Source organism: Tachypleus tridentatus, chromosome 3 (assembly GCF_004210375.1).
Source record: "Tachypleus tridentatus isolate NWPU-2018 chromosome 3, ASM421037v1, whole genome shotgun sequence".
Taxonomy (NCBI): domain Eukaryota; kingdom Metazoa; phylum Arthropoda; class Merostomata; order Xiphosura; family Limulidae; genus Tachypleus; species Tachypleus tridentatus.
In genome coordinates, this window is record NC_134827.1 from 85288138 (window position 1) to 85315835 (window position 27698).

A 27698-nucleotide genomic window follows, 5' to 3' on the forward strand; every position below is an offset into this window, starting at 1 on the left:
AACATTAAACAAACGGAATTTGGAAATGTTGCAGTGGATTGACTTGGATAATTTTGAGATCCAACTGATTGAATTACAAATCAGCTCAATTTGGAGGCAGATATTTGTCGACTTAAGAGCTGAACTAGAAAATATTGAAAGAAATCGGATAGTAACTGGAATAACGAAAAAATTGCGAGGTTCTGAAACTTCTATTCCTAAAACGTTTCTCTGGAAAACGTCACAATGGCAGAATTAACAATATCTCATCAACATATTTATACGAATCATTATTTTCAGTGACGAACTTCATAAAGTGTAATTATAGGAATAGACTTGGCCCAACATAGCTAGGTGGGTTAAGGCGTGCGACTCGTAATCTGAGGGTCGTGGGTTCGCATTTCCGTCGCACCAAACATGCTCGCCTTTTCAGCCGTGGTGGCGTTATAATGTAACGGTCAATCCCACTATTCGTTGGTAAAAGAGTATCCGAAGAGTTGGCGGTGGGTGGTGATGACTAGCTGCTTTCCCTCTAGTCTTACACTGCTAAATTGGGGACGGCTGGCGCAGATAGCTCTCGAGTAGCTTTTCTCGAAATTCAAAAACAAAGAAACAGAAATAAACTTTCTGAGGGAACTAGTACTGCATGCGTAGCTCTCAAAACAACCAAATATAAATCTGATATAAAGCATGTCATCCTCGGTGCAACAGCAAAAGTCTCACTAAGAGTAAAATATGATTATTTTCCTTTCCTTGTTTTATTTTTTGTTACATAATAAGAACCAAAGCTTATCATTTCACAAAATGATTTTTGTTAATAATAAAGCAATGAATAAGCATAAATAAGAAAGAAGACTCCTCAGTTTTCCTTAAAAAAATTATTGTTACTATTTCACGAATCTTACTTCTTGTGAATTGTAACTCCTAAAGCTGTTTTATTTAAAATAATTCATAATAATAATAATAAATGATAATTTGCTATTGAACATCGCTATGGGCACGCGTGAGAATTTGTTTTAGAATATTATCTCCAGTTTAGGCACACGCACTCAAAAAGATTCGCCATCCCATTTTTAAACTATAAATTTCAATGGTTGTTTAGACAGAATAGTCATTACAAAATTTGGTTGAATGGACGGTCAACCGCCTGTTCTAGAAACACGAATATAGAGGACGACATTTCGAAAGTCTTTCGTTTTAGACGTAATTTGTTTTGGGAGTGGGAGGTGAGGGACCACAAATAAGTGAAGACAGGAAAACTAACTTTCAACTTCATTGTCAAGATGAAATTGTCTTAATAGTTTATTACTATATAATGTGTGTGTGTGTGTGTGTGTGTGTGTCTATATATAAGACCAGCACAATTATAATTTGCGCCAACATTGATGTAACGTCAACGTAAACCAATTTAAAATATTAATTAACCATGAAATAAAAGCCATAATATAAATCGCACCTTCGGATTACAAACGTGGAATTAATGTGATTAAATGTTGTTATATCCCCATCACACTAAACATTCTCGCTCTTTCAGTCGTGGGGGCGTTGTAAAATTATGGTCAATCCCACTAGTCGTTGCTAAAGAGTTGTCTGTGGGTGGAAATGGCTAGCTTACACTGCTAACTTGAGGACGGCTGGCGCAAATAGCCCTCGTGTAGCTTTGCGCGAGAATCAAAACAAACAAGATTTCAAATTGCTATAGTGTTTCTACAACAGTCGGTTGACCGTCCATTTAATAAAATTTCATTATACATTTGGTGCTTTTATTTTTGTTAATTCATTTGTTTTGTTCTAGTTGATAAAATTTTCAGCAATTTGTTATAAATATATTCATTTGTTAAACACCAACTTTTTCGTTTCTGTGTTCGTTTGGTAGAATAATAGCGTAAATATCATATAAGGGTGTGTATGGGTGTGATATATTATTGCACGTGTTAGAGATTTCTGTTTTGTCAAAGCGCAACCACTAAACACTTGTGACGAAGTTCAACATGAGAAAGTTTTTTTTTTTGCTTTTTTTTTCCGTTACTCAAGAAGCTATATTATATTATCATAGGTCCGGTACTATTTCCCAATTTAGCTCTGAATTACGGTCAGCACAGTAATAAAAAACATTATATCAAATCTTAGGAGAAAGAAAAAAAAAGCAAAAAAAAAACTTGTGTTGAACTTGTCACGAGTGTCGATTAAACGGGAAAAGAGGGCATTTGAACTTGGTAATAGTTATTTTATAGACATAGGCCCCCGTCCCTCCACTCCAAGCAAATCCTACAGTATTTGCATGAGCTGTGTTCTGTTAACCATCGGGCAACAGTGCCTACGTGACCCCGGAACTTCGAATTCCCCTAAGAATACAGGAGGTCATGAAGCTGTTTAAGTCACCTTTTTGAGAATGTTACAGTCAAGCACCTTTCGACTTTTCCCTTTTTATGCCATTTTCTGTTCTATACGAAATTTTTGTTCGTTTACAATCCACTTGATGGCCAGAATAGCCTCATAGGAAAAATGTTCGTGCTTACACACTTACGTTTTTTATATCTGCTGCTAGTTCAGTTTGAAGACTTGTCTAAATTAACAGAACACAAACAAGAGGATATATTAGTACGACCACAATTTTAAAACGATATTGAGTAAGTTCAAGTATTTCACGATGTAATTTAACCTGTAGATGGCAGAAGTTGTGTATTTGACCGGATGTCCTCATTTTCAATACCACCCAAAACTACGTATCTCTTCGTATTTTGACTGGAATTTATTTGAACTTCATCAACTGGTAATAATCTGTCTCATAACTGTCATTATCTTGCATGTTAGTTAGAGTTTTCAAAAACGACGAGTTGATTTTTAGAAACGTGAAATTTCCGAGAAAACCCATTTACACATGAGAGGCGCTCAATAATCTACATGTCCTGGGTGCAGAGCTGAAATTAGAACAACACGAGTGGATTAGAAAACAACTTTATAGTATAATTAGGTTTGTTTCGAAGCTAAGTGTTCTTTGTGTGGGAACTTGTATGAAGTGCTAATCGTGTGGAGGGTGGCAATTAAGGTGTTTATTTTCACTGTTTTAATGTGCTATTTGAATGGTAGATATGATGACCTCACACTGATTATTCATGTATTTAAGCTACTTGTAGAGGTGGATTAAAATAGACTTGTGAGACGTATGTAAATAAGCTGAATAGATTTTTGATAGTCAAGCTACACGTTTATTTATGGAGTAGGTACGTTCCTGAAACTTTCGGCCCAAGTAAGTTAAAACTGTTGTTGAAGGTTACATTTAGAAACTTGGCAGAGGGGGGTGTAATATTATTTCAGTATTCTTAAAATTTAGTTTAACTCGCATAACGTTTCTGAAATCTTTATTAAGGTTACGTTGAAATATAATTCCTCTTGTCTTAATTGTATTAACTATTACGATAGTGTGAATCAATTTTTATTTTCAACTTTCTGCTAATGGGTCGGTGACTGCATGGTAGTGTTTTCGGTTATTAATAGTAAACAGGTTTGAATGAAAGACGACTCGTGATCCACTATACACAAACTGAAAACACCAACGAAAAACAACCACCAGAAAGAAGACAACAATTCCACCGACAACCAACAATCCATCTTTCCAGGTAGAACTGAAAACCTCCATTTCACTGAAACACCTCAAAACAGTATCTTAAACAACTTTTTTCAAAGAATTTTCACACAAAACTATCAACATAATTTCACAGAAAAGAAATCTAAAGAACAACTTCATATAAAAATATATTAATTCTATAAACAACTTAAAACAAGAAACAACATCAAAATTCTAAAAGCAGATAAAGGCAATGCTATAGTTATAATGAACACAAATGAATACATCCAAAAAATAAACAGTATCTTGTGAGATACAAACAAATTTAAACTAATAAACACAAATTCAACAAAAACACACAAGGAACAATTAAACAAAATACTACTACGAATGAAAAATAAAATCTCTGGAAATTTTTATTCTTACCTGCGCAAGACCGACTCGCGCACGCCACAACTATGCGGCACCTCCAAATCTCGCAAACCCGATTGTTCACTAAGACCCAAAATGTCGACCTATGAATCATTCAGCTACAATCTCGGTAAATATATTGTGTGGGCATTTTTATAAGTATGTAACACTAGTCGGCTCCTTTTTCAAAGATTCTTTTAACTTTAAATATATTCTTAATCAACTAAATTATAAAGCCTTAGTGGCTAGTTTCGCTGTAATCTCCCTCCTCACAGAAGTCCCAACAACTGAAGCCTGCAAGATAGCTTAAGAACTTTATATACAAGACCCCAAACTATTGATACACAACCCCAGCAACGAATTAGCAACCCTTATATAATTCGCTATAACCAAAACTAACTACAAATAAATAGCCCAAGAATGGGGAATCCCATGTCACTAGTTCTAGCCAACACTTTTATGACACAGAATGAATCAGAAGCAATCAATTCAGCCTTACACCAATCACTATACTGGTACAGGTATTTTGATCATACAATTATTGGAATCACATCTACAGAACACACACTTAGTTTTTTCAATCACCTTAAATTGATTTACCCCAACATTAAGTTCACCTGTAAACAGGAAAAAACTAAACAAATAGCATTTCTTAACCTAAAATCATTAAAACTGATACACAATTCAAAACAGAATTCCACAGAAAAATCACCCATACTGGATTATATATTCCCTGGGACTCGGCACATGAAACAAAATCAAAAATCAACATATTAAGAAATCAAATAAACACAGTTACAAAACTGTGTTCACCCGATACAATTAACGACGAAATCAACAAAATAAAACAACGCTTCATCAACATCAACAAATTTCCTCAAAAAAATCGTGGAAAAAATTATGCGCACACACCTAGATCAACAACAAACAAACAACAATAAATCGCAAGATACAACAAACTACAAAACCTTATACTGCTGCATACCATATGTTCCCGATATTAGCAAAAAAATAACCAACATTTTGAAAAAATTACAACAAAAGAAATCATTCCAGTATACACCAAATTTATTCAAATACCAGGTACAAAACTAAAGTCCATCCTATGTGAAAACTACGCTGACAAATACAACACCAACATAATTTATAAAATAGAATGCAACAACTGGCACGACCTTTATACTAGAGAAACAAGCAGAAAAATGGAAACTAGATTCAAAGAACAAAAAAAAAACAACACCTTCACACATTTTTGAACACTGCGAATCAAATAAATACAACATAACCATAGAAAACACCCAGATATTAAGTAGGGAAACAAATATAAACAAACGCAAAATCAAAGAAACCCTACTTTTACAAAAACCAAAATTAAACCAATATAAAGAAACACCTTTACACCTGTACTAATTAATAACCTAACATCCATCTGCAACGCCCCTAACAATCCGGTACCCGTTTATACTCTCGTCCCTAACACGTGTCCGTCAACGGTCACATTCAAACTCTCTCTTTCTTAACCTGAAGATGACTTAGGAAGGTCGAAACGTTGTTCTCTCCTTATCAATAAAAGTGTTCAGGGTCGTCGAGAGCTATTATGGGCCCCAGGGCTGCAAGCATTAAGGGGCTTCCCACACACACACCAACTGGCCAGGCATATATCGGCTTTACTCTCGGGCCCCGCGGCAATGGCTCCCCCTGACACCCATTTCGCCTGGCCTGAAAGTGTTAATACCCATAGCAACCGATTTGAGATACAGGTTTGAATGAAAGCTGTCTAACTGTTTGGTGGGAAAACAATACATGGTTGTTGAACTTTTGTTCTTGTCGTCATCGTCCTGTTTGTTATTCGTTATTGTACATTCATTTATTTTTTAGAACATTTCTGTTTAATACTTAAGCAGTGTGGTTTGAAAAGTGTCTTGTTTCGTCTGTTTTCGGACGTGAGAAAGACTTGTATCCTAAGAAGTTTAATACAGTACAATCCGGCATGATCGATTGATTTCGTTGTTTTAAATTTTGCACAAAGCTACTCGAAGGCTATTTGCGCTAGTCGTCCCTAATTTAGCAGTATAAGACAAGAGGGAAGGCAGCTAGTCATTATCACCCACCAACAACTCTTGGGCTACTCTTTTACCAACGAATAGTGGGATTGACTATGACATTATAACGCTCCCACGGCTGAAAGGACAAGCATATTTGGTGTGACGGGGGTTCGACCTCGCGACCCTCAGATTACGAATCGAACGCCCTAACCCACTTGCCCATGCCAGGCTAGGCACGAACGAACGAAACCTTGGCAGGGTTTAGTTTGGAGGGAGAGTATTCTGATAAATTCTCTCCGTAACAGGGGTATTCAGGAACGTTGTAGTTCCCTCTTCGTCCCCGCTCATGGAAGATTATTTATTTGTACGTGAAGGTTTTCCTATATTTTAATTTGGCTTATTTGAGGCAATGAAGTGAGGTGGGGCAGTATGAAAGTGTCAAGTGAGAACATTAAACGAAACGAATATAATCCGGTAGTTTATGTGCAAGGTTTTTAGTGTTCTGATTCTTCCGACTTACGAATGCAATCCCATTACAAGCGACTTTCATTCAAGAAACGTGACATCATGAGGGCGGTGTAAGAGAGAATATTTCCTATGACGTCAATAAAACACGTGGTAGTGAATTTGAAATATTTGCTCTTGATTGGCCAATTGTAAGATAACATATGATCGAGATGGTCGTTCCAATTTGGGTTAAATTTTATAAAACTTGGTGAACAGTGTCCGTACAAAAGCGGACTTTCTACACTGTCGAAAGAAGTGGAAGTATATTAGCTTTGAAACTGAACGAGTTAAAGAAAACTGGAATTTTCTTGGGGTGAAAAGGATACTGGAAATAAACATCAACAAATATCAAGGTAAATTCAGTGTTTAACTACTTATATGTTGTTTAGAAAACAAAAAATTGTCGTCTACCGACTTAGTGTTCATTCTAAGCATACAGTTTCTTTTATCACTTGTTACACCAATTGTAATGTTTTTGTTGTTTTTAAGGATAATGTTTTTGCTAATTTACGTAGATTGTAAAATGTTTCTCTTGGAAAGCTAGATATCAACATATTTGTTTTAATGTTTAATAATATTTAGTTCTTTCAGAAAACTATGTCGAACCTTATATACACATAAGTTTTCTTGCTTTTATTACAATAAAACTGATCAACTTAGAGACAACAGAAACTGGTGTTATGCTGATATTTGTTTCAGGTTCGTATTTTTTTAATTTATTGTTTAATACTTGTAGTGGTTAACGTCTGATCTGGCAAGGCGTGATTGTTCGTCAGTATCTTATTCGTGTGAAATTACATCACGCAACCACTGATAAGCAATAATGGTTTAGAAAACGTCGTTCTTATTGGCTGTGATGAAAAAGAAATAAACCGGAATCTTTGATTGGGCTAATAAACAATGACGTTTATTGTGATGTTATGTCATACAAATTACCCATTGTTATTTGATACTGTACTCACATTAAAAACTATAATACATACACGTATTGTTCAACGAATTTTTACGTTAATTAATAACTTGTATGCTATAATTGTTATTAACAAGTGTATTTCATCCAATACTCAGTTTTAATTTTCACTGCATAAATCAAACCACTCTGTGAAGTGTATTCGTTCTTTAAAACTAAAACTTCGAGACAACCTTATTCTTAGTTTTTTGGGTGGTGATGACTAGCTGCCTTCCCTCTAGTCTTACACTGCAAAATTAGGGACGGCTAGCACATATAGCCCTCGTGTAGCTTTGCGCGAGATTCAAAATAAACCAACCTTTCAGCTGATTAAACCTCACTGTTGCAATATGTTAACTGTAAATCAGTCTCCTTGTATCACACAATAAGTGTGAAAAGTGATGTATTTTATTCTGCTTCAAACGTTTTCTTTACGCTTTCAAATCCGTATTTCAGTACTTATAACAAAATCTAGGTTTTAAACTCCAGTTGATTTATATGGTATTCGCACCTTCTTTGACACGTTACTTTTATTAGTAGCCAATCACAGTGAGAGTTTAATTACTTTTACCTCAGAACGGCTGGTATGTGTATTAACACTTTGACTGATAATCAGAGAACAACCTTTTGACCTTCCTAGGTCATCTTCAGATTTGCATTATCGTCCCTAAGACATATAGGTCGAGACGTTGTTCTCTCCTTTATTAGTAAAAGTGTTAATACCCACATCAGCCATTCTGAGATGCATTTCTATTTCAAGTGGGGTTCTCGTCATCAATAGTTTAATAATTACTTGATAGGGTATTATCAACTTGCTTTGTACAAGAGTGTATTACATGTATATCTTTCAGGTACGTGTATATTCATATTGGAACTAGGCCCGTGCGTAATATGTGAGTTAGCGTGTTTGAATGTGGATTTTAGAGTCTGTTGCTTGAGTTCCGTTGTCATACAAATTAATTAGACATGAGTGCGTTATAAGAGTGACCATCAAACCCCTCTGTTTGATCAGCACAGCCCATGAGTGGACAGTTGGTGTTTTTCGCTCGCTCGTTTTATTCTATTTTATCAGTTGAAAATTGTGATTTGGTTGGTTCGGTTACTTGAGGGTAAAACCACATTGAGCTGTCTGCTATGCCAACTGCGGCAATCGAACTTAGGATCGTAGCATTTTACATTTGATGGCTTAACGCTGTCCCATAGGGGGAGGAGGACAAAATGAGGGATGGCTAGGGCAGATATCCCTTCTGTAACTTTGCACGAGTATCTCAACTGAACGTATCGGAGACGTACTTACACGTCTAAAAGTTTATAACACCCACATAAAATTAACACATACATACAGTTCAACATAAATTAATTTAACATAAATACTAACAGGGTATAAATACACTATTCGTGCAACTCGAAAAGACATTCTGTCAACTATTAATTATCTGTCACTGCCAAAAAGTAAGTAATTGTTGGTCGGTGTTAAACAATTCCGAACTTTTCTGCTATATAAATTTTGCCGAATTCTTATGACAGAACTATCTGTTTTGAAAGCTAAAATCGAACCTAAGTCAAATGGTTCATCTTAAGAGTAAAATGTTGAGCTCATTTTCATTTCTCGGTGAAAAAATCTTCTAGAGTGAAGAATGATTACCTCAACCCCAGACGTATGCAAATGTGTAAAGATCGACGTGATTTACAGTTTATCAAGGCTGAATTGAAACCGCGTTTGCACATTATCTTAAAAATCTTGTTATTAGTCCTCTATAGTAGCATAGCGGACAGAGCGTACAAAGTCCATTGTGTACCTCTGTTCTAAAACCAAACAGCCCCTCCTAATAACATTTAAAAACTCTAAATTTAATAAATACACTACTTACAAATATAAACAATCGAACTTTGAAATCTTTATTAAGTGTTTTAAATTTTCGTAAGTCTAAAATAAATAAAATATTCGAAGTCATGCAGCTGATTTAATTTCTCGTTTCGTCCATCATTGAACTTACGAAATTTCCAAGTCGTAGTTAGTGATTTTTTCATACTTTTCACGCCATCACATTATTAAAAATGGGAAACAAAATACGGTCTTTTTTGTTGTTTTTTTTATTCTTTCTGTTCGTAGTATGGTTCGCACCCCCACATTCACGAAAGTTGGTGGTTGAATATGAGATAGGCCTATTTTTCTGATTTCGTGAGTTTTCGGGTTGTAAGATTGTCCATATGTTCCGCCTGTTTGTATCTGCCTACAAGTAACATTTCTGTGAGCAGAAGCTACACAATCGGTTTACTGGGTTCGAATCTCCGTCACACAAAACATGCTCGCCCATTCAGCCGTGGGGCGTTATAATGTAACGGTCAATCCCACTATTCGTTGGTAAAAGAGTAGCCCAAAAGTTGGCGGTGGTTGGTGATGACTAGCTGCCTTCCCTCTGGTCTTGACGCTAAATTAGGGACACCTAGCGCAGATAGCTCTCGTGTAGCTTTGTGCGAAATTCAAAACAAAAACAATCAATCGGTTTATTATGTCGTCACAGAAAAGTATTCTGAACACTTTTCAGTTGAAATTGTTCTTTCATATCTCTGCAGACTGACTTGAAACTTGGTAAGGTTGTACTAAGGTCCATTACGCCTAGACACTATTTTCATATTAGTGTCTTTAATTTGAAAACTTTCTTCTTTGTCATATGTGACTGAAATTTATCGACCGATGCATACAATCGCAAAAATCTGAAGAAAGCTTTCTAATAAAACAAATCTATTTTTAAATAGGGAGTATTCTATTTTAGGACCAATACTGCAACCGATAGTAAAATAATGTAATGAAGCTTTAATTTATATGTGTTCTTTTTTCATCTTGAATGTAATTGATCACTGACGTTTCTTAGATACTTTAACATTGTTTGTTCTAATGTTTGTTTTGTGTGTAGAATCATTTATTTAACATTAGTTTTATTAACGTTATTAGTTATAATATTTAATAAATTCATTTATTATATTAATTTAATATTATTACATATTTTCTATTGTTATCTTACAGGTTTAATACGAATCTATATCTAACAATGATTAGTTGGTTAGTCTAAATTTCGTCTACTGACCAAATCTTGGCTGAAATTCATTGCTAAAATCAGTGGTTCTCAACTGATAAAAATATGTACTCTATCCGTCATAGGTAAGAAAATAAGAACCAGTGTATTAAATTTGTTATACGCTTACTGAATTTATTTTTAATTCTGGTGTATGCAGTTGGATTTCATTTAATCGAGAATTAACACTGAATATAAGTAATATTTATATAAACATACGCAAATACACCAGATTTAGGGTTACAATAACCATTTAAATTGGAATATTTGTAACGTTCTTCCAATATTTTTGCCAAAACAAGTAGCAAGTTTGTATTTAGTCTTAGAGATACTTGCTTTTGCATACTATCAGTAACATGTAGCCCCTGTATGGTGTTATTTGTATGTTGCTATCACCGAATAATCTCAACTTTCTTGATGACGAGAATTTTTAATATTCTGAACGTGTAACCGAAGTAATTTTCATCTGAAACTGAAAGCAAACATCACATCCTGTATCTACACGATGATAAGTGCTGAAGGTTATTTTACGAGTTATTTGACTAAATTTTAGTCGAAAAAAGACTCATTTGCATATTCCGTTGTGTTATCAAGATCTGTGACTATTTCGGCGCATACTTTCAGGCAGATTAGCTGAGAACTAGGTTAGGAAACAAGACCTCTCACTAGGTGAAGTGTAATTATACTAAACATGAAATAATGCCAGGGTTATCTAATTATTTTAATATACCTGTTCTTAAATAATTCATCTTTATACTAAGCCTGAAATATCTAAAATATGTTTTATACCTTGTGAGTTCAATTCATCAGTTATAAGATATTATCCTTTCATTATTTTTCTTATTATTAATTATTTCATGATGAGTTTGATAGTCAGTTGGAATGTTTTTGTGCAATAACTGTAAATTAACATTACTTAAAGAAAAATCATTAAATCACTTTATCGTACATTATGTTCGTTTTCAACGAATAAAAACGTGCTTCAAACTATGCACCCGCACCCCGTGCAATGGCACAGCAGAACGTCTGTAGGTTTATTACGCTGAAGTCCATGTTTCGATATCCACGATGGACACAGTACACTTGGCCTGTTGTATAACTTTTGCTTCACTACAAACAAACAGAATATACGCTGTTGGTATAATAATCTTGCAATGAAAAGTTATATTTGACCACGATTCGAGAACCTGGTACTTTAACGTTTAACCAAAAGTAGCTTCCAAAACATCTGTTTATCTTCTAGAGATAATATACTTGTTTTGATCAATGTGATGTAATTACTTCATAAAATCAGTGAAGTTAATTTTTTATCCACTAGGGTATTGGAATTCAAAGTTGTTACACTTGTTATAAAAGTAAAGATTACAAAGTTTTAAGATAACAGTCTGACTTTAATTCTTGTATTCTAAAGACAACTAGTATGGGTATTAAAAACTTTAATTAAAATAAAGTACAAAACCACGTTTCGACCTTCTTAGATCATATGTAGGTTAACAAAGACCGTTTGAAACTGAAAATGACCTAAGAAGGTTAAATCGCTGTTCTGTCAAAATGTTTTAATACCTATACCAGCCGTCTTTAAAATACATTTTACTTCATGTGGGTTTCTTGTCATCATGGGCCCGGCATGGCCAGATGGTTAAAGCACTCGACTCGTAATCTGAGGGTCGTGGGTTCGAATCCCCGTCAAACCAAATGTGTTCGCCCTTTCAACCGTTGGGGCATTATAATGTGTCGGTCAATCCCACTCTTCGTTGGTAAAAGAGTAGCCCAAGAGTTGGCAGTGGGTGGTGATGACTATCTGCCTTTCCTCTAGTCTTACACTGCTAAATTGGAGACGGCCAGCGCAGATAGCCTTTGTGTAGTTTTGCGCGAAATTAAAAAAAAACAAACTTATCATGAACAACAATAACTCTTATTTCATTGTTTCTTGAATTATAATTATAGTTATATACAAAACAACCTTCTTTTAAATAAAAAAATAATCCTGTTTTACATAATGTATTTATTTTATAAAAAGTTGTTTCGCAGTATGTTTTCTAAATAAAAGTTCTCGGTGATAAACACTGGTATGTGATCTAAAATCGTTTATTACGATTTTGGTGTTAGTTATTGTGCAAAGGTAATTGCTAATTAACACTATCTGGAATCGAACATTTGATGTCATACCAGTACAGCTTCAAACATGTTACACATTGTTCCTGCTTAGGACTTGATTATATTAATCTGTGAGCAGGAAGGACCAGAAATCAGATTTGTAAATCACTTACAATGGTCAGTTTGAAAGCAGCTGTAGCTTTAATTAACTCGACTTAAAACTATTCTCTTAAACATTGTATTACAATACCACTATCGTAGGCCTATAACTCAAATTACCTAAAACACCCACTTTTTTTTTTGTGAGAGCTCAAGTTAATTTAGAAATCTTCGTTTATGCTGAACGTGTAATTTTTTTGCATGACACCTGATTCAGGAAACGTTGGCTTCCTTTTGATCGCCCTGTTCTTTTGTTGTTCGCCACTCGCAGAAAACCGCTGCATATTGTTCAAGAAGGTTGACTATGGTAGTGTCATTCATTGGTCGAGAAGATGATATCTGTAGGTTATGGCCTCTCTTATATTGAATGAAAATACTAGTAACTTGTATGTTTTCCATAAAATAAAAAACTATAAACTTGAGGTTAGACAAGATTTGAAGTAAGAAGGACATCGTGAGGGGAAAAAAGTTAGGCACGTGACGAGTGCAGTAAAAGTTGGTCGTCCGGTGTCCTAATGTAAGTATGAACACTTTCCCTTTTTGACCGTTTAATTTTGTATAATAAATAGTGTCTAATCTGTTTATCTCTTTGCTTGAATTCAGTTCAGTTAAAATCAAACTTCATAATTTATTCTGCTGAACTTACCGTTATAAAGAATTCCTACCTATAATACTTTTAGAACAAATCAGGTTAATCTGAGAATAATACACTTATACCTAAAAAAATTGTAGTGGTCACATTTACAGCACAGAAAGCTGTTTAATATAATACAATTTCAATCGTGTTTCTTTACTTCTTATATATAGGTTTGCCCCCTAGTGGCATAGCGCTATGTCTTCGGATTCACACCGCCAGACCCCGAGTTTCGATACCCATGATGGCCAGAGCTCATTGTGTAGCTTTGTGCTGAATTCTAAACAAACAAACAATACAGGTTTAGGTCTGCCACAGAAACAGCTTAATGTATTGAATTCGTATTTCATTGTCACATTTTATATACTACGTAGGTCTGTGGGCGGAAGCTTTAACATTGTATCATTAAAATAATTACCGAGAAGAAAAGTGCATTATACAGAACCAGGTAATATTACGATGCAATATATAGTGCGCCATCATAATTTTCATTAATTCCTGTGCTTATAACGGTTCGAAATATACGTGGATTACACATGTCAACGACAGTGTTACTTTACAACGCGACATGCTAATAAATTGTAACAAAAGGTAAAAATCATTGTTGATGAAAACGCATAGTTCGAAAAATCGTAGACGTTTTCCAAGACATTTTAACCATTATCATTATGAGGACATTTATTACATATTATTTTCAGTGTGGCCAGTCCTAAATATGTTCGGGTTTTATGCTCACTATTTGGTGGCTGAGTTATAAGTCTGCAGTCTTATAACGCTAAAATGAGGGTTTCGATACACGTGGTGGTGGATAAATCAAGGATGGTTCATTATGTAACTTTGCGCTTGACTAGAAACAAACTAGTTTTATTGTGATATGGTCACTTACATGTATATTATAATACTAAGGTAGCTTTGAAATTGCACATTTTTACGTGTATGAACACTTATTATTGTAGTTATCTCTTCAGATAAAACGGACATTTTCTTTTGTCACTACTACGTAAATTTAACTTTGAATTACTTCATTCATTTAATTATTCTTCCACTGTCATTGTTCCCAGAGGGCGAAACTTCAGGGAAGTTTCGATATTGAAGGTTCAAATTCATGTTTATTGATATACAGAATGTGTGTGTGTGAGAGAGAGATTTGATAATGTACACTTACGATCTTATACCACAAAATAACACTCTCCATTATTACCGAAACAAAACTTTTACACCTGGAGCTACCATTTTCAGGCGGTAAAATAGGCCTAGTGTTATGGGTTTTGACTTGCAATCTGTGGATCACGGGTTCGATACGTATTACCAAACATAACTTCCAGAATACGATCGTATTTTGTATGGTACTGTTTGGGTGTGCGTTGGATACAAGTTATTTTTTCGATTTAGAACATCAAAAGTATTCCTACTCGACGTATGTAAATGAGCTTGATTAAAAACGTACATATAAATTTAAAACAAAACCAGGGTGGAACACGGATCATTAGTTAACGTACCGGCGGACTGTGTGTCCGAGGTCCCATGGTTTACATCTCGTTACCACCAAGAAAAGTAAGAGTGACAGTCAATTCCCACAATTGGACCTGACAAGAGCAGCTCAAGAGTTTTCGGCGGGTGATGTTGATTTAGTCACCTTTTTCTAAGCCTATCACTTCCAAATTAAAACAGCTATCACAAATAGTTCTTGTTTAGCTTTACTTCGAGATTCAATAAATAATAATGGTCCAAAAACACATTATAATCTTATTACGTCATTTGTTTGTTTTTATTTATCATCGGTTTAAAAATTACTACCTTCGTTATTGGGTTTGAGTTAATATTAAAATAAAATTAATTTATTTATGGATAACTTCATTTGAAACAGAACAACTATAAGTGGACTAATTTTATTTTTGAATGTTTTAACCATTATTAGGTTTAGCTAAGTTGCCGCAGACAGACAAATGTGTAATTGCTATAAACTTTGAAACACGTCCGACTCGCAAGCGTTTATTTCTGCCAGATTAGCTATTTAATTGCGTTTTATTCCAGTGCTTTTTAACTAAAGGAATATATTTAGATAGTTCAAAATGTAATTATCTAACATTTACTAGTAACTTGTTTCCACGAAAGGGGAACAAAGGTCGCCCGAAGCGGTGACCTACTTTAGCCACTTGCATCACTATACAATGTGTTGTCTGTTTGTCTATCAGTCAGTCAGTAGACACTAAAATGACGTCTTGTGAGGGACACTTAGCATTGCAATCTGTACTGTCCCGACGTCAGTAAAATGTGTGCATGCCATAAATCACGAGAAGGATTATGTATGCCTATATATTCCAACAAAACATGACATATGGACGTAAAAAGCAAAACATATCAATATTTGTTACTCTGAATTTTGGTGTGAGTTACTCTTGAAACGGAACACTATTTCCTACAATTAAGGAAATAAAATGTGCATTACATCCAAAAGTGTGCATTACATTCAAAACAGGTAAAAGGGAGTTTGGATTTTGTTGTTTTGTATTAAATATCAAAACGACAACAATTATGTCCAGTGACACGGTCATCCATAAGTTCATATTAAGTTACAAAAAATATATAATTACGATTATCTAAAATGGTTCGATCTAAGTTTTAGCTTTCACTGTTTTGTAAAAAATTTCTTTACATATTGTTTTCTGTTTGTGGGAAGCTTTTCTGCATGTCGTCAGTGACATCCTTTTAAATCAGATACCGTTGTCACTTGGCAAAAATTTCACAGCACCACGAATGTTACATAGGGACTATACTTGCTTGTTCCTATTTCTTGGTCATGTCCTCTTGGAGTGAGATCATACTGTAAGGGGTGTTTCATATCTTTTGAACTATGAGAATGATTGTAGAAGTTTGTAATTCAAGGGTTGTGGAATATCAGTCTAAAGTAATAATTTAGTATGTTAATTATTCTTACTAATATTCCCGTCACGCCAAACATGCTTGCCCTTTTTCAGTCGTGGGGGAGTTATAATGTGCGGTTAATCCCACTGTTCGTTGATAAAAGAGTAGCCCAAGAGTTGACGGTGGTTGGTGATGACTAGTTGCATTCCCTCTAGTCTTACAATGTTAAATTAGGGACGGCTAGCACAGATAGCCCTTGTGTAGCTTTGCGTGAAATTCAAAAATAAACAAATTAATCGTGTCCTAGCGTGACAGTCTCAATAACGAGTTCCTAGGCGGCGAGTTTGGAGAAAAACACACACCGTTGAACGAATAATTATGTACTTTGTTTCAGTTTACTAGTGTAAATTTATAGATAAAGCAAGTTTGTTTGTTTTGGTAAAAACACTTCGTCCATTGAGATTTTAAAAACTTGAACGTCAAATTTAATTGGAAATACTTAACTGATTTAGAATTATTGTCAACCATAATGCTTTCAGTGGCGATTTGGTGGCGACACCATATACTTATTGGAACCATAAACTTCTGAGGCTGACTTGAAATATGCCTAACTCGGTGCAGTAAACAAATATAAGACGTAGCCCAACACTTCAAAAACTAAAAATATACGTTTAGAAAGTTACCCAGTTTACAGCTGAAATTAATTGTATTTTATAACGGAAGATATTTTGTTGTTAGAAAGTTTTGTTGGAAGGATAGGAGACATGCAAGGTATAAACATTTAAGGCCTGTGTATTAAAGTATAGTACTAAGATATGCGGTTTTAAAACTTATTTTGATATTAGTTGTTTTTATCTGGTACACATTTGTTACTGTTGTTTTTTCTTTGCTGTTTAAGTTGCGTATTTTCTCCCACTACTACATGAGAAATTAATCTATCTTTAAACAGTCTGAAATGATTAGCGAATATATTTTCTTTATTTGAAATAGACTCAAGAAAAGTGACCTATAAGATCCTTATCCTTATGGAGACGTCACATGTTTGATAAATTTGGGCGGGGCTATAAGATTTAGAACAACACGATTTCTCTTGTTTTTATTCTTCTTCTTTCGCATTAAAATTTTATTTCAAAAACACTTTTAACATGAAGTAGTTTCTTTATAAAACCAGTCCTTCGATAATTTGTTTTTAGTTCTGTTAGTCATAACTAAACCGAAAGCCCTTCCCAGACCGAATGAGGAGTGTATCTTAACCCGTGACATTTTCTCTAATATTAATAGTGATTTTTTAAGTATGTTATTGTTATTTGAAATTGGGCTTAAGCAAGCGGGTCATTGCTGTTCAGAATTATAAATGGTTTACTGCTACGATGTTTTTTGTTACTGTTTTTTTTTTTGCATCGTATTCATATAAAAGTTGTTTGCTACGTGTTTTGAACACCAAGTTTCGATGTGTACAGATACAGTAACGTGACAGAAGGTAATGACAATATTTAAAAACAAAATCAAATTAAAAAGTTATCTTAGAGAACTGGAACTATAAGTTTCAACTAGAAATGAACCTTTTCCGCGCATCAGCTAAACCTATGATTCATATGTAGCTGTTTTTAATTTCTATATGATCATCAAGAAAAGGCAGCCAGAACCATCCGCTGCTAAAAACATTTGGACGACGATAGGTTAAGATGATATGTGATATATATCGTACATTTCTGAACTGAACAAAGGAATTGCATCATGTATCGAACCGTGGACCCTTTCAGTTTGCAGCCTGATAATCAAAGTATTATTTGAATCAAAACTACTTAGCATTCTAAAGATTGGGTTACTATTTAAAAAAAAAAAAAAATTGCTTCCCAGTGGCATAGCGGTAAGTCTGCGGACTTTCAACGCTAAAATCCACGTTTCAATACCCGTGGTAGACAGACATACCAAATAAACTATATTGGAAAATATTTGTGTTGAGTTTGTGAAACTTGTACTTTATTTAATGATCTAAAAAAATGTGGTTATCTTACAAATACCTAAATTCAACTTGTGCCAGATAATGTTTCATATAGTTCTGCGAAACACAAGCCACAACACTAATGTGTAACTAATAGTATGCGATATATTATCAATAAGCTTTAAAGCACATATCTGTATATTTCTTCCATTGCTAAGCGATTAAAACATGTTATTTTCATTATTTGGTAATAGAACAATAGATTTTTCCGTATTTAACATTTGGTTCAATGTTGTGAGCTTTCGGAATAACAGCGTGTACATCTGAGTGGACCTCGCCCAAGTCGTAGCATGAGAACTTTAAACAGGACAGTTGAGAAGTTACTATAGTAACCAGCATGGGACCTCTTTACTGTAAGTCGATTAGTCTGGCCACACCCTCCATGTGAGGATGGGAGAGAAAGGGGATTAATTTTACATCAAGGGACACTTAGTTTGGAATGGCGTGCGAGATGTCGGGTGTGTGTGTGTGTATGTGTGAAAATCATTGCCACGACATGTGTTTTTAGTATCAAGCATGATATAATGCTGAGATAAATTTACTGAAACACTTCATCAACGTTTCGAAAGCAATTTGTTTTTTCTGTTTTGAAGGCTATAAATTAATCTCGACATTAACCGCCTAGAAAATGTTTCAGTTTTACGACAACTTCTAACGGCTGTAATATATATAATATTTAGGAACGAGTTCGATGTATATATATTGAACTTCACTGGGTTCAAGATTTCATACTCTTGTCCTATCTCCTCCATACTGCAATAACACAAGAAAAATGTGGTGAGCTTCGATTAAGTTGGGTGATTTCTTAAAAGGCGGGACAGAGCTGGAATTTTCGTATAACAAAGATTGGGAATAATACGTGGGAAATCTCAAGTTTTGATAAAAGTTAAACATATAGAAAAATATTTAATTGCTAACAACGTTCCGTGATATCGTGACGACACTCGTCAAACAAAAAAAAAAAACGAGTGTCAGTCAGTGCAACAGAGCCGAGTTGTCCTCACGACAAACATTACGGGAAAAAAATTGGGTTTACTAAAATAAATCATATTAAACATGCTTTCTGACTTTCCATCATATCAGGTTACTATAAATGTTGTATTGCCACAAAAATTCGAACCCGTGACCCTCTGATTACGAGTCGAACGCAGCATGTTTGGTGTGTGTTTGTCTTATAGCAAAGCCACATTAAGCTATCTGCTGAGTCCACCGAGGGGAATCGAATCCCTGATTTTAGCGTTGTTTGATGCGACGGAGATTTGAACCCGCGCCCCTCAGATTATGAATCAGTACCTTAACAGGTGTTAAGGCACTCGACTCGTAACCTGAGGGTCGCGGGTTCGCATCCCCGTCGCGCCAAACATGCTCGCCCTTTCAGCCGTGGGGGCGTTATAATGTGACGGTCAATCCCACTATTCGTTGGTAAAAGAGTTGGCGGTGGGTGGTGATGACTAGCTGCCTTCCCTCTAATATTACACTGCTAAATTAGGGACTGCTAGCACAGATAGCCCTCGTGTAGCTTTGCGCGAAATTCCAAAAAACAAAACCAGACATCCTTCTACATTATTAAAGGTGTGTCAAAAAACAAAACATTCAGAAAATATGCAAGTAACATAGGATTAACAATCAAAAACTGAAATACGACATGACTGAATTACTGGACACCAAACAAACCTAGTTGCTTTTCCTCTAGTCTTACACTGCAAAATTAGGGACGGCTATCGCAGATAGCTCTTGAGTAGCTTTGCGCGAAATTCGAAACAAACCAAACCAAACCAAACCAGAATGACAAAGAAAACTTCGTATTACTACAGGCCGAGATTCAGTTTCTTGCTGTATTCTTCCTGTGTATTCGTTCATCAAGGAAGTTCTAATTGATCAGGATAACCTATGTAGAATGCCATTTGTAGATGGTTTAACAACTTCCATTCTGCAGAAAGCAAATTTGGAGTGGTGACGTCATGGCCAATGTTCAACAATTCGACACACGATTTGTGGAAATCACACTACAGGTATGCAGAGCACACCATTTCTTTTGGGCATTAAATCTGCGATATGTTTGAAAATGATAGGTGCACTATTTCTAATTAAAATGGCTCACGATTCACGCAACGTAATTTATTGAATTGAAATAAGGATGCTTTAATTCTTACGTTGTAGCTATGCATCCCATGAAAAGGTGGCCAAGACATGGCCTGGCTATTTCCTACGCCTCCGACTTTACATATTCTTTGTGACAGATAATGAAACTAAATAGAAATGCCTTCTTTGGGTACCCAGTTTCGTGAGGATCTGAGTAGTCATTATATTACCAAAGAAGGAAACATTCGGACATTCTAACTTGGCAAACCTAATAAGATTAAAAATGTTAGAAATTGACTGAAAATTATATTTTTTTAGTTAGAAAAATTTACCCAACAACTGTTATTTTTGAAGCTGAAAACACTAGTTTCACAACATGTTTTATTCTGTAAATAAAGTAAAGCAGTAACTTTTTTATTTACCATGAATATGAGATTTATAATAGTCACACGTGTGTTTAAAGCTGCTTATAAAAGTTGAAAGCTAATAATATAACTATAGGAACCCCCCCAACAGTCATTGACATTCCCTATCTCATATTTTCTACTCATCCAACTTTAGATTTATTTGGATTTCACTCCATTATGTTTGATTGTCTTTCCTTGCCTCCAAGTTCAGAAAAACCAAAGTTCTGGATGAAATTATTTCTTCTTTCAGGTTTACCCAACGATTTGTATTTTAATGTGTTTCCAGTAATATACCTGGAGCTGCATTTCTCATGAATGTCTGTGTTATCTGGTTTGTTTTTTTTATATTTATATTTCTGTCGAGTTGTTATTTAGTAAAATAAATCTTACTTTCATCAGGACAGTTTAGGATTTGTCCAAAGTCTTGAGTATCTTATTCCAAATGTAGATCCATAGTTAGTGGAGCAGGTTTTAATTTGGAGTCACCTTAATTTTTTGTATTAACCAAGGCCAATTAATTCAGAATTTAAATGTTGAATTTTCTTGATAATTGTACATAAGTATCTATTTCTTATTGAAAGGGGCACTACGCAAACTAGTCAAAAGGGGGGACTGCCCCCTAGTCCATCGTCTACGAGGTTGAAATAGAACAAATTTTCAAGAGCTTGACCTAACATGATAAAAGAAGTTTGGCTCAGAATAGATAAACCTCATTCTTAAAGAGCAAAGAAACGGACATAGCGGGTTTTTCTTTTCGTTCAACACTTTTCGTGTTCAACCTTTAATTGAGGCAGGTTCACTTTTCATGGAAGCTTCCAACGATTGAGGTATAAAATATAACATTGTGCATGAAGACAACACGTTCGACTAGTAATTAGTTGGAGAATATTTTCATATTAAGCAAATGATATTTGAACTGTTTTTTGTTGAATTTCGCTCAGAACCACTCGAGCGCTAAATGCGCTAACCATCCCTTATTTAGAAGTGAGAACGTAATAAATATTTTTGTTCTAAATGTGTGTGTGTGTGTGTGTTTTAGCAAATTCACATCGGACTATCTGCTGATTCCACTGAGAGGAACCGAACCCCTGATTTTAGCGTTGTAAATCCATAGACTTACCGCTGTTCTAAATAAAGTTATTATCCGCTAATAAAAATTGATAATTTGTTACATGCAATATTTTGTGCATTTTTCTCGATTTACAACAATATCAATAATAAATAACATATTCGGTCAATTCAATATCAAATTTCGCAAGTCTTATAAAAACTGTAATTTGGAATTGCTGTGGCATTAATCTGTTACAACATTCGAAAGTCGTGAAGCCTAATAAGCGAAACTTACAATATAAAGAGAATAAAATTTCCGGCCCGGCATGGCTAGGTGGGTTAAGGCGTTTAAGTCGTAAACCGAGGGACGCGGGTTCGAATCCTCGTCGCACCAAACATGCTCGCCCTTTCAGTTGTGGGGGCGTTATAATGTGACGTTTAATCTCACTATTTGATGGTAAAAGAGTAGCCCAAGAGTTGGCGTTGGGTGGTGATGACTAGCTGCCTTCCATGTAGTCTTACACTACTAAATTAGGGACGGCTAGTGCAGATAACCCTCGTGTAACCTTGCGTGAAACTCAAAAACAAACAAACAAAATTTCCAGTTTTTTGTTTTTTATTTTGACTCGTGTCTGTCTTTTCCTTTTGCATGAATAAAACTTTGTATCGACGACTCTAAAACTTGTACTTATTTAGAGTTGCTGTGAAGCGATTCAAAGTCGCTTATTAAACCATGCGTATTTAAATGCTTTTGTTATACATGTTACTAAGCAGGAAAACAAACGCAACCCTCAATGAAAATTTCCTGGTGTGTAGTTATAACGGTTGATGTTAGGGGCGTTATTCTTATGCGGTTTAACACTGCACATGGCATGAAAAACTAACTATATGTCAATCAAACATTTCTGGTTACATTCTGGAGGGTCTGGGATGGCCAGGTGGTTAGGGCGCTCGATTCGTATTCTTAGGGTCGCGGTTTCGAATCATCGATACATCAAACACGCTTGTCTTTTCCAGTGAGGGCGTTAATCTATTAGTCAATCCCGTTGGAAAAAGAGTAGCCCAAGAGTTTGCGATGGGTAGTTATGACTAGCTGCTTTCCCTCTAGTCTTGCACTTCTAAATTAGAGAAGAGGAGCTCAGATAACCCTCGTGTAGTTTTGCACGAAATTCAAAAACAAATCATTTTTTTATTATTTGTCTTCTTTCTTAAAAAATAGCCCCTTTCAGTGGCAAGTCTCGAGAAGTTATAAAGCTAAACATCGAGGTTCGATATTTCTTTGTGTCGCTGACTTTGGGTCTGATTGGCTTAACGCTAAGTATTGTTGCCTGCAATAAAGTCACCGTGAATTAATTGCAAATATTAATTCATAACGTGTCTCAAGCTCTGATCGTAGTCTAAGCTAACGCAAATGAGTAACTGTTAACCTCTTATTATTAAGAAAGGAAATCCTTAAATTCGCCATTTATAATGTACCAAAGGCGAAACTATTTAACTCGATATGACATTTAAGTTCACAATGGCTAAAATAACAAATAATAGCGAAAAGTATTTTGTGCAAGTTTAACGCGTTACCAAAGTATGTACGTTTTCTTATAGCAAATCACATCGGGCTATCTGGTGAGTCCACCGAAAGGAATCGAAACCCTGATTTTAGCGTTATATATCTGTAGACTTAACACATTTTAAGGACAAAACGCACTTTAGTTTGTGTTAAGATTCATAAGTAACACAATGCGTGAGGGGGATACGTTATTGGTTTTGATCTACGTAGTGGTTAAATGCAGAATTTAAAAGAAGTGGAATTTTTGTAATCCACCCTGAAATTTTAATCAGAAGACCAGGAACGCCAATGGCTTGAGTTCTAAAGATACAGAACTTCGTTCCGGAACGTTCCACCCGAATTTTACCCCTCGATCTGTGAATATAGTGCGTCTGTTAAAATCACCTATTTTGCCAACGTTGTTGACCCAGCAAATCGATTTCGGTCAGGAACACCTCCATCTCATGTGGTGTTTCGTGTTGTTGTTCAGATAGTAAATTTCCACCCTGCTGTATGTTTTCAATGTACCTTCTCTTGATGATAAATGTAAAAAAGACTTGTACAAATTACTTGCATCTAATGAACGAAAACAATAACTTGAATCAGAAAAATATGTTTGAAAACAACGATTTATAGGCATAATTAATTGATTGATTTATTTTTGGTGGAACATATTAAATGTTTGGATACATGTGGTATGTGTGTCCTCCTAACCAAAAGTCACTTCTATGAGCTAATAAACCGTTGTTTACCGACTTATTACCGAGTATTACTTTATAAAACAAGTATCTTAGAAAAAAATTGAGGCATTAAATCATGGGAGAATAAAAAAGTTGAACTGAAATGCTACATTTACATTTTTTATTTGAAATCTACAATAGATTAAGTAAAAGAATATCGAAACTCAAGAGAATTAAATTACTAAAATACGTGATAGAAACATCATCCGATAAGCCTGAACAAGCTTGAAATTAATTTTTAAAAGCACCTCGATTTAGTTTGAGAACTACTGAAGTGTGTGAATATGTGTAATAATAATGTATATTAAAAACGTTGTTTCATTGGTTCTATCATGATGTGGAAAACGTTGTTAGAACTCAGACCGTACTTAACTACTTTTTTGTTGCAACTTTATAACGGAAGGGGAATACAAATACATTAGATTTCCAAAAATTAGGCCTAATTGACGAGTGCAAGGATTGTAAAGCTATCGTTTGTTTTACTCGTGTTTAAAGCCGGAACTGTCATTCTGATATTTGCAGATTTTGCGAAAATTGTCTATTTTGAATGTTTAGGCTTTAAAAACTGGCCTAATTGTGGTGGATATAACAAAATCAAAATTTAGAATTATAGGCTAAAACGGGTGGAATTTATCCCACTGTTTTTTAGCGACCTAGATATGTAGTTGATAACAAAGAAAATAACGTGGTCTAAAGGAAGTAGTGACGAATCGTTAGGTTTGTTTTCCACTCAAGTCTGGGGGGCCCGGGGTCCGACATGGACAGGTTGGCTAAGGCGTTCGAATCGCAATCTGAGGGTTGCGGGTTCGATGGGAATTCGAACGACCCTACTGCTGAGAGGGTCGTCATAATGTACGGTCAATCCCACTGTTCGTTGGTAAAAGAGTAGCCCAAGAGTTAGCGGTAGTTGGCGATGACTAGCATCCTTTCCTCTAGTCTTACACTGCTAAATTAGGGACGGCTAGTACAGATAGCCTTCGTGTAGCTTTGCGCGAAATTCAAAAACAAAACAAACACCCCACTCTGTGGAACATAGAACAGTATTACTAACATACGGGCTACAAACTCTTTTAATGAAAGGCCTAGTTTTAGGCACTGTACGAGTTAACTCTTTTAGTCCAACGCTTTGCAAACGAGGAGGACAACTGGCCGAAAACGTTGTACAAGGTTTACTCGAAAGACCAAAAACAGGTCAGGTTATTCAGGTACGGGTAGAGACCATTCTACTTTTATAAAAACATAGCAGGTTTAGCCTGGCGGCGGAAAGTGAAAGTGACGAAAAATTAATTCAGGTTCAGTAGTTACGTTTGTTGTAAGACTAGTCTGGTCAGCGGGTAACGATATTATCTAATTAGATGCTTTCTCGTAATCTATTCATTTGCTACTGTAGTTTACCTAGATTTAGTAAGTAGCGTTCTTTTATATGTAAAAGAGTTTAAACGTGAATTGATACAAAACCATTGATAAGATAAAACTAATATTACACGCACATTTTAATTTATAAAAGTAATTAAATGTTATTTTTTTATTTTTAACGTAAAATAAATCGCGCAAATATTTCTTCATATTCTTACGCCACCATGTAACTTCCTTACGTATTCGAACTTCTTTAAAATTTAATTTCTTTTCAAACAAGAAAACGTTTACTACCGTTCCAAGTATTCAAATTTACCCCAAAAGTATTATTGTTTGAAATAAACATTAAGGGTTTTCATTTAATACTTGTGTGTAACATATAACGTTCGAAGTGATACTGCCATTTTATGGCTCAGCATGTCCAGCTGGTTAAGGCTCTCGAATCGTAATCCGAGAGTAGCGGGTTCGAATTTCCGTTACACCAAACATGCTCGCCCTTTCAGCCATGGGGGCGTTATAAATTATGGTCAATCCCACTATTCGTTGGTAAAACAGTCTCGAAGAGTTGGCGGTAGGTGGTGTTGACTAGCTGCTTTCCCTCTAATCTTACACTGCTAAATTGAGGACGGCTAGTGCAGATAGTTCTCGTGTAGCTTAGCGCGAAGTTAGAAAAACAAACACTGCCGTTTTTTTTAGCTTTAACCCTGTTCTTTGGAAGTACAGTTTACTTGTATTGAGGTATTCACAATATAATACATTTTAAGTAATAATGTAAGCTACTTCCTTTTATTAATTGTAGCCATATTTTTCATAACATCTGAAATGAAATAAGTTAACTGTATATAGCAGAACTACAAAGTAACTTAAGTTAATAAACTCACATTTCTACAGTAAACTCTCCAGAACTACATACTCTTGTAAGTCAATAGACAAGGAAATTAAAACCTTAAAGCTTTCAGAACACAATTAATCTTCTGTTGGACACCTGCGCCGTTAATGATATTTTCGGTCTCATTCCAAGTAATACCTCGGGAAGTTTCACAACCTTAGAGGGATGGGTGTTAGTTTTAGTTTTTTTATTTATGGCAAAGACACTAAAGTTATTTGATAACTTTCCTAAATTTGAACTATTGACCAGAAGTGAAGATGTCGAGGCAGCAGCAGCCTACCATCAATGAACCACGTTAAGGAATTGACTGCTACTCTTATAACCCATTCACAGTTTAAATTGCGGAAGATATTTTATTGTATCACACGAATTCGAACCTGTCTCTCCCCAGCTCTGAAATGCAGGATCCCATCACTGGGCAAAACCAACGCCCTGTTAGGCCTACATTCATATAAACTTATAAAACATGTTACTTGCTTATAAAACACGCACAGCTTACAAAGGCACGAGACCTAAATATACATAGATTTTATGCTACTATAGATAAAAACAACACAAACAACAATGACCACCTATACAGGAAGAATACACAAGTGTTCTGCCACTGATCACTTCGTCATTTGTGACGTCATCATACTAGATCAGTGGTTCATAACCTGGGTGCAATGAGTTAGTCTCAGGGGTTCGGTGGAGGTCAAGACACACACACTGTGTGTGTGCTCCTTCCGTTCACCCCACTCGTATGATTGACGTCATGCTCCAATTGGCCATCATTTTTTTCTAATCTTTCAATCCCTTCATACCAACTATGTCGAGCAAAAACAGAAAGTGGTCGGACGAATACGCTCAATACGGATTCACGTGTATAACGGAACATGATGGGAGTCCGTGTCCTTAATGCATGATTTGCAATGAAAAGGCGACTTTGCCTGTTCTCGGCTTTGTACCCATCGACAAACCGATCCTCACAGCATCGTACGAAGTTGCGTACTTGATCGCAAAGCAGGACAAACCACACACCATTGGTGAAGCACTCGTAAAACCAGCTGCGTTGAAGATGGCGAATATCATGCTGGGAAAAGCTGATGAAAATAAGAAATCATTGAACTTCAGCAGAGTCAGATTCAACAGCAACTTTTCAGAACAACAACGCTTTCAACGTTTTGGTGTTACCAAATCGTAGGGTACCCTCTTATTGCTAAGAAAGCCGTTGAGATACTCATACCGTTTGTTACAACGTATCTTTGCGAGCAATCTTTTCGAGGATGGTAGACATAAAAACGAAAAAAAGGAACACACTTTGTTGAGATATGAGAGTGGCACTTCCCAAGGTGA

At 35.4% G+C, this 27698-nt stretch overlaps 1 protein-coding gene across 1 annotated transcript in view; it reads left to right on the forward strand.

The window, feature by feature from the left end:
- The first annotated feature begins 6293 nt into the window (after positions 1-6293).
- The window catches only part of LOC143247391 (CD151 antigen-like), a 48686-nt gene continuing 27281 nt past the window's right edge, over positions 6294-27698 (forward strand). Inside the window, exon 1 of the mRNA XM_076495390.1 lies at positions 6294-6863. The gene's annotated coding sequence lies outside the window, so the exon portion shown is untranslated. The remainder of the gene's footprint in view (positions 6864-27698) is intronic.